Source organism: Anolis carolinensis, chromosome 4 (assembly GCF_035594765.1).
Source record: "Anolis carolinensis isolate JA03-04 chromosome 4, rAnoCar3.1.pri, whole genome shotgun sequence".
Taxonomy (NCBI): domain Eukaryota; kingdom Metazoa; phylum Chordata; class Lepidosauria; order Squamata; family Dactyloidae; genus Anolis; species Anolis carolinensis.
Window position 1 is genome coordinate 241,127,095 of NC_085844.1, and position 13,044 is coordinate 241,140,138.

At 41.6% G+C, this 13,044-nt stretch overlaps 1 protein-coding gene and 1 long non-coding RNA gene across 2 annotated transcripts in view; one reads left to right on the forward strand and one right to left on the reverse strand.

Moving 5' to 3' along the window:
• Positions 1–10,823, forward strand: part of LOC103278787 (uncharacterized) — a 47,170-nt gene extending 36,347 nt beyond the window's left edge. Inside the window, exons 4-6 of the long non-coding RNA XR_506330.3 lie at positions 911–2,174; positions 5,546–5,651; positions 7,138–10,823. This is a non-coding gene — a long non-coding RNA (uncharacterized LOC103278787). The remainder of the gene's footprint in view (positions 1–910; positions 2,175–5,545; positions 5,652–7,137) is intronic.
• The window catches only part of rbbp8nl (RBBP8 N-terminal like), a 42,712-nt gene extending 30,095 nt beyond the window's left edge, over positions 1–12,617 (reverse strand). Inside the window, exon 1 of the mRNA XM_008110162.3 lies at positions 12,261–12,617. The gene's annotated coding sequence lies outside the window, so the exon portion shown is untranslated. The remainder of the gene's footprint in view (positions 1–12,260) is intronic.
• Positions 12,618–13,044: the final 427 nt, after the last annotated feature.

Below are 13,044 nucleotides of genomic sequence, written 5' to 3' on the forward strand. Positions count from 1 at the left end.
TCAGGAGCAGGCAATATGGGGTCTCATGGAGACACTTTTTCTCTCCCTTCCACCATCTCATCCTGACCAAGATCAACCCTTTTGGAATCCAAACATTTACTGTAGGCATGGGCAAACTACGACCCTCCAGGTGTTTTGGGAACTATAGCCTGTTTGTGGAGTTGGGACTCTGTCTGTGTGAGTGGACACCCATGTCACATACATACACATTTTCACTTTTATTATGTGTATAGATGTGTAGATAGATAGATAGAAAGATAGATAGATAGATAGATAGATAGATAGATAGATAGAGTATCCACAAGGGGTCTGGAACCAGTCCAAGGGCCCACACTATGTATTTATACAGATATAGCATTTTAACTGTAGTAGTTCAATCCTATGAAATCCTGGAATGTGTAGTTTGATGAGACACTTAACCAAAATCCCGCCATGAAGGAATACACAAAGAACTCCAGACAGATGGCCATCCAACCTCCAAATTCTGCCACACTCCAAAGCAGCCTATTCTACTGTCAAACAGTTCTTATCTTTAGGAAGATTTTCTTAATATTAAGGCACACACAATCGTATAACGGATTGTAACTGAAAAGAAAAATATGGTCAACTTGTGAATAAAAGGACTATCACTGTTTTATAAAACATCCACAAACTAATAATAATAATAATAATAATAATAATAATAATAATAATAAGTTTATTTATATCCCGCCTCCATCTCCCCCGAAGGGGACTCGGGGCGGCTTACAGCACAATCGGATACAAAACGATACAAAATAAAATATGAAACATCAGAGAACAAACTAACTGGCAAGTGTTATCTTTAATACGATCAAGGAATTACAAACCCCAATTCCCTTTATTCATTCCTTCTGTTTTCCCTGATGCATATTCTTTTTCTATAAACCAGGATAACAGAACCATATGATGGAAGAGAAACAAATTATCTTCGGAAATGAATTGCGGTGATGAGATCAGCGTATCCTTTCAACCTCTCCTGAGTGATGATATGTCAACTATCTTCCACTTTACAAAATGATCATGCAAATAAAGGGAATTTATTTATGAGTTCTGGGCATGAGGCGAATAATGAGGTCCTTAATTGAGTTGGCCTTTGCCTTAAGCATTATTTAGAAGGAGGGTGTCAGGAGGGTACAGTATGATACTTCAGGCAAACAAGCCAGACTCTTGTCTTGCTAACTGTCTAAGTTCAAATAGATTTTTCCCTTTAATGGGGACAATAAAAAAGGCAATCTGGGTTTAAAAGACATTCTGTGCCAATTCCCACTTTTGTAGGAAACAAATGAAAACCCAAAGTGATAGAGCCAGATCCTGCTCTTTTCTTACAGTGGAGTTTGATTAAGAAAAAGAACCCAACATAAACATATGGAGATGAAGAGTTGTCGTGATCTATTCTGCAGGGGTATACACACATCACAAACAAGGCACTTCGTTATCATACCATGTTGAGAGGCCATCTTATGGGATATTGAAATTTGTAGTTTAATAATAACAATAACAATAATAATATCCACCTCTCCTGGGAATAAGGTGGAATATAAATAAAGGAAGGATGGATGCATGGATGGAAATGGAGATTCATGGATAGACCCTGAGATCTGGCAACCCAAGATGGCCATTGCATGCTAATATCCATACCATATCTCTTAGAATTATCAGGAGAGCAGAAGGCAGAATCTTGCCTTCCTTGTTGAAAATTATAAAATTGCATTGGAGAGGTATGATTCCCCTCTGAGGTCACCATAGAGCAGTGGTTCTCAACCTGAAGTCTCCAGATTTTTTGTCCTTCAACTCCCAGAAATCCTAACAGCTGATAAACTGGCTGGGAGTTCTGGGAGTTGTAGGCCAAAAACATCTGGGGACCCCAGGTTGAGAACCACTGCCATAGAGTTACATTAAAGGCCCTAGCAAATCCTTAAAGAGGATACCTCTCCAATGCATCTCTATAGTACGCTGGGATTGAAAGCTATGCAATTTAATGGCATTGGGTCCTATCCACAGTTTCATGTCACCATTGCCAGGAGCATATCCTCTATGGCTCCAAGGGCTTTATTGTACTTTTGTGTTTTGAACTTACTTTGCAGCAAGTGTGCTGAGGACAAAGGGGAAGGAGAGAGAAATCAGGACATTTTAAGAACACCTGAAAAATTAAGGTAACAAGGAATTAATTGGGATTCACCCTGGTAAATCAGGATATTTGTATGGTATGCTGTTCTCTTGCTCTATCAGAAAAGGTTCAGTGAATGGCAGCTATCAAATCCTGAAAGGGACGGCTGATGCTCCTTCTTACTTAATTGAAGAGGAAGAGGTGGGACCATGAGGATCTGATTGTTCTAATTTAGACCCTGGGGAAATCAAGATTTCTCCCTATGGTCTGCTTCTCTATGGTCTGAACGGCATCATCTCTTTCTTGCTCACCGGTAAGCAACAGCAGTGGGATCCCCTCCCAGGACTTGACAGCTGGTGGACAGGAGGAAGATGTGGAGTTGTGCGTGCAGAAACACATGCACATGTAGGATCTTAGCCTCTGTTTGTCAGTCTAATGAGGTCAGCTCATTTCAGCTCCAATTACAGAAGAGCCTCAGTGAGATTCATTGGCTAGTTCTGTTGCATGTGTGTGTGTCTCCACTACCTTTTCCTGTGAGGTCTACACGCAATAACTGAGATAAATAAACTCAAATGGAATATTTATGAAGCCATCTCCAGATTGAAAGCCCCGGGTCCATAATTGAAGAGTGCCTTTTCAAAACACTACAAAACTGTTTCTCACGCTTCAGCACAGTGCCTCTGTTACCACCTGGCTCAAGGATTCTGGCCAGACATTTCAAATGCATTGCTAAGGTCAGATCAGGATAGCGCTGGGCTGAGATATGTCCCAAGAATGTTCAGATGAAGCTGGTCGATGTTAGCCTTCTAATCTTACATATGGCATCTGAGTCTTCATGTCTGTGGTCAACTGGCTTATGATTTCAGGGTGCTATACATAGGTAAAGGGTAAAGGTTTCCCCTGACATTAAGTCCAGCTGTGTCCGACTCTGGGGGTTGGTGCTCATCTCCATTTCTAAGGAGAAGAGCCGGCATTGTCCATAGACACCTCCAAGGTCATGTGGCCGGCATGACTGCATGGAGCGCCATTACCTTCCCGCCAGAGTGGTACCTATTGATCTATTCACATTTACATGTTTTCAAACTCCTAGGTTGGCAGAAGCTGGAGCTAACAGTGGGTGCTCACTCTGCTCCTTGGATTTGGACCTGCGACCTTTCGGTTCTATACATACCTTCCAACATTTCACAAATGTCAACTAAGACACGTAGAATCAGAGAGTTGGAAGAGACCATAAGGGTGATCCAGTCCAATCTCATTGCCATGCAGGAATACACAATCAAAGGACTCCCAACAGATGACTATCCAGCCACTGTTTAAAAACCTCCAGAGAAGGAGACACCACCACACTCCAAGGCAACATATTCCAGTGTCTAACAGCACTTTTCATTAGGCAGGTTTTATTAATGATTAAGTGGATTTTTTCCTGTAATTTGAATCCATTGCTCCATATATCATTGTCCCTGTAGCAGTAGAAAACAAGTTGACCCCCTGTTCAATATGACCTCCTATCAAATATTGAATTTTTCTATCATGTCCCCTCTCAATTGTCTCTTCTCCAAGCTAAGCTCCTAAGCAGCTACTTATAAGGCATGAGTTCCAAACCTTTGATGTTTTGGTCACCCTCCTCTGGACATGTTCCAGCTTGTGACCAAACAACATCAGATTGTGGTCAATATGACAAAATCCATTACCAAGGGAAAATGCACAAGTTAGGGGAGCCTGCAGCAGTTTACATTTGTCTGATCCTACTGGGAAGGGCAAAATTTTGCCTCTCCTCTGCTGAGTGAACTGATCACAGGCATGCTGTGATAACTGGTGCTTGCTTTGATCAAACCCTGCCCACCCAAGTATTATTGGGCAAGTCTTCATACGCCAAGTGGTGCATATAGAAATATGTGCCCATGCTGTCTAGCATGTTTTTCATGCCGTTCAGGAAAACTGAAGCAAGAAAACGATTTTCCTGTCAATACCAGTACAATTCTTGCCCTACCGCAGGTTGCCTTGAGGCAATAAAAGGATCCTGGCTGAGGCGTGGTTTAATCAAGTGAACACAGAGCTGTGAGTTGCAGTTCTAGTTTGACACAGGATCCTTTTACTGCTCCAGACAAATAAGGGCTGTCTATCTAGATGTATGTGTATGTTTATAATATATTTAATTTGCAAACGGGTTAGGCTTGCCAACTGACAAGTGCCATAGGAAAATCTAATGTATACCAGCCTGGCTTGCTCTTTTGCCTTTGCCAGAAGATCAGTGAGGAGAAATAAACTGGCAAATGTTTCCCTCCCATTACTCTTGCACAACGCAGAGACAGCTAGAACTTGGAAAAGTTCATTTTTTTTTCTAAACTACAGCTCCCAAACCACTGCCAACATAGGCAGGAGACTGCCTAGTGGGCAAATCAGGGGCGGTGTTGTCCAAAAAAATACTGGATATTACTTTTATTTCTTCTGATCTTGCAAGGTTTTGAAAACGGAAAGGTACAAATAAAAGAGGAGACAAGTGCTACCTTTTCCAAGTTGGGGAGTTGCCCTTTGCCAGTGTAGTTGGAAAATATACAGCCACTTATCCCACTAGTATGGGCTTGCAGATGGCTTTACTGCAGAAATGCTTTTTTTAAATTTTGTGATTGACATTCTCCATATGTATTATAGAATTACAGAATTGGAAGAGACTGCAAGGGCCATCCACTCCAACCCCCTGTCATGCTGTCAAATGTGGAACATCTGCATAGCTCATTCTTTCATGGATATTCTAGTTCCTTCAACTTTCTGGCACAACCTTATCCATTTTGTTTTAATCTGTCCCAGCTTTCTTCAAGAGAGCTGAAAGCACCACATAGAGTAGGAGCTGCGGTGGTGCAATGGGTTAAACCCTTGTGCCAGCTGGACTGCTGAACTGAAGGTTGGGATGCTGACCTGAAGGTTGCTGGTTCGAATCTGTGAGATGAGGCGAGCTCCCATCTGTCAGCTCTAGCTTGCAGTAACATGAGAGAAGCCTCCCAGCAGGATGGTAATACATCCAGGTGCCCCCTGAACAATATCTCTGTAGACAGCCAATTCTCTCACACCAGAAGTGACTTGTCTCGAGTTGCTTCTGACACGATAAAATAACCATACATAGTTATCTTTCATCCTCACATTATCTTCACAAGAACCCTGTGAGGTAGGGCAGGCTGTGTGAGAGAAAGGGGCTAACTCAAGATCACTAGGAAAGTTTCATGGCTCAGTGCAGACTTGAATTTGGATTTCTCAGGTCTCCAATCTCTGCATCTCATTGGCTTTTAGAAAAACCATAGGGGAAAAAAATCACAAGAGACATTCTACCTATTTCCATGGTTTAAAAAATGGGAAAACTGTTCTTGCAAGTCCCTAGAGTACCAAGGTGGTGAAATCTCTGTCTTCTATCTTTTCCCAAAGGAACCCCAAGGAGTGCATTGCTTTCTTTTCTATACTCACAGCAAATGGGCCAGGTAGGTTGGGATAAGAGAGAAGCTGGCCCAAGATCACCCAGTGACTTTCATACGTGAGTTGTGATTTAAATGCACAAATGAATTTCCTTCTCCTAGCCTGTCAAAAGCCTGCATCTTTTCTATACATATAGTGAAGGAGTGATGGAGATAAATAAATTTCACATAGATACAAGTTCTCTTCTTCTTGTATCATAATACCAGACACGACAATCACCCAAAACTATGGCAGAATTAAATAATTATAGTGCTATGATTCCACTTTAACTCCCATGGCTGCATGTCATGGAAACCTGGGATTTGCAGTTTGGTGAAGCACTAGAGATCTCTGGCTGGGAATTCTAAATATCTCTCCCTAGACTGCAAAGCCCAGGATCTCATAGTAGGGAACCATGGTAGATAATGTCGAGTCACAATCCAATGTGACAGTGCCTGGAAATTCAGGATACACAAAAAGCAGTATTATCCTTCATACATTCTATATGAATTTTCTACCACAAGATGGAGCTGCCAATTAGCTACCAGTCATAGTAGATATATATTTCTTCTAGTACACAAAATACATATTTTGCCACGGTATATCAACTGCTGCAAAATATGAAATGGTGAGTCAAGTTTCATGCATGTCCTGCTTGCAGACTTCCTAGAAGCTACTGCTTGGCAAATTAGTGAACAGAATTTGGATGAGATTAAACCCTTAGTCCAGGCATGGACAAACTTCAGGTGTTTTGGTGTTTTGGACTTTATGCCACAAGTTTGTTGCTGTTGTTGCGAATGTTCACAACATGTTCACCCTAACCCATCCCTCACAACCTCTGAGGATGCCTGCCATAGATGTGGGCGAAACGTCAGGAGAGAATACTTCTAGAACATGGCCATACAGCCCGGAAAACATACAACAACCCAATGTTCACATTTTTTTCTGACTCATGACTACCCTAAATTAATCTATTATGGCTTTTTTTGGGGGGGGTGGGAGGGTAGCAAGATTTATTCAAAGGGGTTTTGCCTAAATTTCTCCAAAGGCTGAGAGAGTGTGGTTTGACTAAGGACAACCCTTGGGTTTCTAGGGCTGAGTGGAGATTCAAACCCTGGTCTCCAAATCCTATTCCTAATCCAACTGTCAAATTATTGTACTGTGTTCTGCTCCATAAGATTATACTGTTGATATTTTGTGGTTTTGTACTGTTACATTTGCTTAAATACATCTTTGAAGTTTTCAGAGACATAGCCATGTTAGTTTGGATCAGTCTGAAAATAAATCTTGAAGCAGTTTTGAGACTGAAATAATTTTGTAGCACAAGTGTTACTAAACTGATGAGGTCACCCCAGGCAATGAAGGTTTATGATGCAGTCTTCTGTGTCTCCTCCTCCCTGGTTGTTGGTTGCATTCATTTTTGTTTAGCCACAGAAAGTCAGATTGGTGGGATGTGTAAGTTTCTTGGTTTTAAAGAAATGCATGGGAACAGAAGGAACGTAACATATCTCATTTCACCTTGCTATGGAAACAAGGGTTTTATCATCCTGTCCTTTCTTTCCCAGCATTCTTAAACCGTCTTTGTTCTTGGATGAGATCATGTTGCTTCCATACCCTGACATCCCTTCTCTGCCTGCCACTTTCTCAGAAGAATCAATTTTCAGTGAACTCTGAAAGTTACAAGATCAGGAAGAGCTTTTAAGGACAGACACCATGTCCACTTCCCCTGGGTTGTTGTGTTGGGGCCTAAGCAAAAAAGTAATCTGGTGTATGGCTTGGAATGCTCAATTGAGATTTGACAGCTCAACTTTCTAGTCATCATGGAGCCGTAATGACATCTGCCAGCAATGAACGGATCAAAGCATTGACATCTCCAGCCCATCCTCTGTTCGGATATCAGCCAGCATGCCAATGCCTTAAATCAGGAAATAGTTTTCTAAGATCTACAGAGATACTTCCAGGAACACCCCAGCAAGCAAGAGTCCAAAAGTGGCAGGCTAAAACCCAGAACTTCAATTAGTGGCTGACGCCAGATGAGAGACTCCCCCCTGGGCACACAGAAAACTGGGTGGCTTGGAAGGTGCTGAACAGACTGCACTCTAGTACCATAAGATGCAGAGCCAACCTTACGAAATGGGGCTACAAAGTGGAGTCGATGACATGCGAGTGTGGGGAAGAGCAAACCACAGACCACTGACTACAATGTAATCTGAGCCCTGCCACATGCACAATGGAGGACCTTCTTACAGCAACACCAGAGACACTCCAAGTGGCCAGCTACTAGTCAAAGGACATTTAGTATAAGGCCAAATTTTTTAAACTTTATTTGTGTTTTCAAATACATTAAAACTTGTACCCTCGGTTCGCTTCTGACACGACAAATAAATAAATGGAGCCATGTAACTCACTGGGTGAACTTAAGCCAGTTTCAGCCTAATCTACTTTACAAAGTTGCTGTGAGAATGACACAGGGAAGTGGAGACTTGTGTCTGCCTGCTGGAGTTGACTGGAGGAAAAGTGCAATATAAATACAACAAATAAAGAAGTTAGTTTCAATGATAAAACCCTCTACCAGGTTAAGATCTCTTGTTGGCTCATATGCCACAAAACTAGAAGCTAAAGCTGACGTGTTTCACAGTAATGAAGTCATGAATTCACAAGATAGGAGATTCCAGCTAAACACCATTTGCCAGCCTTAAAGGAGCTATCATAAGTGCTGAAATCTTCCTCCAAAGTAGATTCAGCACCTTTAAAGTTCAGACTAAAATTCAGAGTGGTTTTATCAACTCACTAATGTGGGAACTGTTTACGACACAGACAGGAAAAGGGAGTCACTTGGCTACCACCTTATTTGTGGCTTTATAGATTTAAAGAATCTCAGTGTAAATTACTTTGTACTATGTAGCCTTGGAACTTTATAATTGATAGTCATTGTCAGTACAAGTTTCAACATGGAAAAATCCTTTAACTGCTTCACAATAAATGAAGACTGTACTCAAGAAACCAAAGGCTGAGACATGGAAAGGCAATCATGAAGAAACTAGAGAAGATACAAATGTGTAATGATGTATCATTAAATCTTGAAGTTAGAATAATACAAGCTTCTGATTTCTGATTTCTATGCATGGTTGTGAAAACTGGGCATGGAGGAAAGTTAACAGGGAAGAAGATCAGCTTATTTGAACTGTGGTGTTGTATTGCCACTTGTCAGAGAGTTCTGCAGATACCATTGAGTGCTTGGAAGACCAACAAATAGGTCCCAGAGCAAATGAGGTTGAGCTTTCCCCAAGAGTGAAGATGATGAAACTGAGGCTGTCATACTTTGGGCATATCATGAGACAACTTGGTTGATTAGAAAGGATGATCAGACTTTTAAAGTGGTAGAAAAAGAGGGGGAGCACACTAATGATAGATTGATTCAGTCAGATAAAGGAAAAGGTTTTCCCCTGACGTTTAGTCCAGTCGTGACCAACTCTGGGTGTTGGTGCTCATCTCCATTTCTAAGTCGAAGACCTATTGATCTACTCACATTTGCATGTTTTCGAACTGCTAGCTTGGCAGGAGCTGGGGCTAACAGCTGGCGCTCATTCCGCTCCCGGGATTTGAACCTGGGACCTTTTGATCTGCAAGTTCAGCAGCTCAGCGCTTTAACACACTGTGCCACCAGGGACCCCTGATTCAGTCAAGGAACCCTGAATTTGCAAAACCTGAACAGGGCAATTGCGGACCAGGGCTTATGGAGGCCTCTCATTCATAAAAGGTAAAGGTTTTTCCCTGACATTAAGTCTAGTCATTGGCAGAAGCTGGGGCTAATAGTGGGATCTCATCCTGCTCCTGGAATTCAAACCATTGACCTTTTGGTCAGCAAGTTCAGCAGCTCAGCGGTTTAATCTGCTGCACCATCAGGGGCTCATACATAGGGTCACTATAAGTCAAAGCTGACTTGATGGTAAATAAGAACAACTTCCATAGTCCAATTATAGGAAACCGAAAAAGGCCCTATTTTGGATTATAATCTCTGTGCTGGATATGGACTCTGGAATTATGTTCTCAAAATACAACAAATCCAGCCACTTGATCAGCATGGCATAGTAAGAGCAGTGCCTAGCACCAGTGTGTTGTTGGTATCTATTCTCTTTTTGGAAAGGAGTGCAAATTAGCCTCTGTGCATGCAACCTGACCTGCTGGTTAGCTGCCTCCCATTTAGCCACCCATCTCTGGCTAGCTGCACATAGACCTGCGTCACGGAGGCAGTTGATAAAGCCAGTTTCCACCAAGTCACCAAGCAGGTAGAGCAGAGACTAGATGAACCTCATTTCATGGGTCCCCACCCAGAGTATTTGCTATTGCTCGGCACTGCCTATAGCATCAGGGCATCTTTTACCTTAACACTATCCAAGCAAACAGGCTGGGGAAAAAAGTTGAATGGCCTGTCTTAAATCCAGAGTAAGCATTAGCATTTGAACAAAACCTCCTTTTCCTCCTTCTCTGACCCCCTCCCTCCAGCTCACCCCAGGTTAATACACAATCTAGAACGATCTGTTGCTTTTGAATCTAAGCTCTGGTGAAAAGCCAAAGAGATGACGTTGTCAGTCTTGCTCGGTCATGCAGTACACTGGCCAATGCACATTTTGGTGTCTCAAAATTTTGACCTGCTGATTTCTCATATGAGCTCTAGTTTTTGTGATACAGAACATATACCATATATCAATATTCATCTGCTTACCCACAGAAAATCATGAGAACCATATATAAAAACCAAGACACCAAGAAAATGGGGGAGTGGGGAGAAAAGATGGTATTGATCATATCAGCATTTTCAACCATTCTTCTTGGGAATTATACTGCCTAGAATCCTCTGTCCCAAATAGCTCCTAAAATGGTGAAGGTTTATGGGATCTCCCACTTTGGGTTAGCCAAGTGAATTGAGAATTTAGTAGACCATAAAACTTCGATGGCCATGAGTTTCATCTGGGCTGATGTGTTGTTTTGTGTTTAATTCTGGAATGTCACCTTCTTCAAAATAAAGGGAATTCATTTGGACATCAGGACCACAACGGCTGCTAAACAGAAACCCCATGTCCTGCAGCAGTGAACCTCTGAATACCATTTGCTAGCGTCAAATACAAAGAGAAGGATGTTGTCTTTGATTGAGATCCTATTTAATGGTCACCAGGCAAAAATGTATGCTTCCATAGCTATGCTGGAATTGTAATGGATCACACCACGTTGTGTGTAACGGGGCAACAATGCCTCACTCTCACTTGTTGCACAATTTGTGTGCTGCTTGTGCAGTCCTGATGGCAATCCCACCCTTGTGTGACTGCCTAGAAAATACAACGGCTTGCTTAACGGCATTTACACCAGTGTGTATCATTGGCACAATTCCAGCCTTTATGCTTTGCTTGTGGGTTTCCCAGTTAAATTAACATGGCTAAAATAGTAGATTTAACCAGCACCAACTTTTTGTCTTTTGGCACTTAAAAAAAAAACTCATCCAGTGCCATCAAAATGATTTTTTTATATAGTCTTGGTCTTAAAAGGTTTAATAATTGTTTTATTTATTTTTAAATGTTTTAAAATGATTAATGTTATGTTTGTTTTGTAAATTGCTCAGATTGCGTTATGGAAGTTTTTGGCATCCATCTGATATACATAAACAAAGTAAAAATGGAATGAAACAAATCAAGGTGGATTTAGGCTGGAACAGGTTGTTTATGTTAATTATCATATGTTCATTTATGGGGCAGGAATGGACAGATTGCTTTGACTGTTTGGGTTATTATTATGGCCGGATAGCTCAGAAAGCGAGACAATAATGGGGAGGAGACAATTGCTTCCATACTTGGCTTTGTGGACTGTCTGGAAACAAAAGAATAGTTCAAGGAAAGAGAACAAAAGAGGACATAGGTGCTTTGGCCTTCCCTTTCAGATCTCTTCCCATGTTCCCATTTTGCACTACCAGCCAACAATGAAATAGATGGTGTATTTATGGGATTTTTTTTAAATAGAGGGTTGTTTAGAGTAGTTATGTTTTTGAACTACCTTGCTTGGGAGTCCATCAGCTCACGGAGCCAGTGCTGATTCTGGGTGAAGTGATAAAAACCCCTATATTTTCCAAGCTCTGGCACCACCTTCCAGCATGCGACCTTTGGCATCTGGCCCATTTTATTTCCCAGCAGTGTGGAAACACTCTGGCAACTCTTTTGTCTGCACAGGGGCCAGGTGGCATTCAAATGCAACTGTCTGAAGTAATTTCGGGCTCTTAGTGGCAGAAGCAGGAAATATTTAGCTTTCCAAACATACATAAAAGATAAGAGCAGAAGAATTGCATTGCAGAGTGAGAGCAAAGTCCACCTGGGCTAATGCCTGGTTTCCAACAGAGGTCAGCCAGACAATAAATGATCAACTCATAAAAAAAGAATAAGCAATAGAGCTCACGTGGGTGCTCTGCTCTCAAGTCGCTTTAGACCAATTGTGCTCCTTTAAGTCTCCAAGCAGCTTCTGATAATGAAATGAACTTTTAATTTTGATGACCTAATGCATATGTCATGGTCACAAACCCTACTTTCCTGATTGTGATTTCATTATACCGACACAATTCCCACATCATTCCTAATTTCCCAAACCATATGGTATGCTGTTACAGAAGCCAATAGATAAAAAGAAAAAGCATCTCAATACTCACATCAGATCTATGTGTCTTCTCCTTGGTTTCCCTCTCTTTCTTTCTTATCCCCTTCCTCAGTTCCTGCAACTTTTCTCGCTCTATCAAGTCATGATGCAGAAACAAAAAGCGAGTGAACGCAGCAGAGATAGGAAAGAGCAGTGTGGGTAAATTTGCACAGACAATAAGCCATTTTTTTTGCATTTCTGTCAAACTTGCTGTACCAGTTTGCATTTCTTTAACCCAGCAGCAGAAAGGTGGCTCATCGGAGCCGAAGCTGTCAAACCAGTCCTGCTAAAATACAAAGAAGTGGTCAGACAAGTTTGCCACCAACTCCACATAGAGATTTGATTGTTTCCCCGTAATTACAGCTCAACATAGTTGGTCAAAGTCAGTCAATCACACTAACAAAACAGTATTCTTCCTCTCCCCTTCTCCAGTGAGTTGTAAATCATCTCCCACCAAGATGGGAAACTTTACTTCCTTCTACTCTATTGTATGGGAATAGATACAATAAGTATGTGTATGTGCTTAACCTCTCAATCCAACGGTTAATTTCTCACATTCCATCAGTTTGCTTTTAAGGAAGGCTACTGTTTACTTAGGTTGGTGTTTCTCAGCTATTGTTCCCAGAAGCAGATGAGAACAGATCTCATGTCATTGTTTTGAGTACAGTCACCAATGTTTTGGTTTTTTTGGGGGGGTGGGGGTGGGGGTGGAGGGAAGAATATATTTCTTCTCTATGTGTATGTGTGTATTTGTATGGGCCTTCAAGTCACCTGTCGACTTATGGTGACTGCATGAA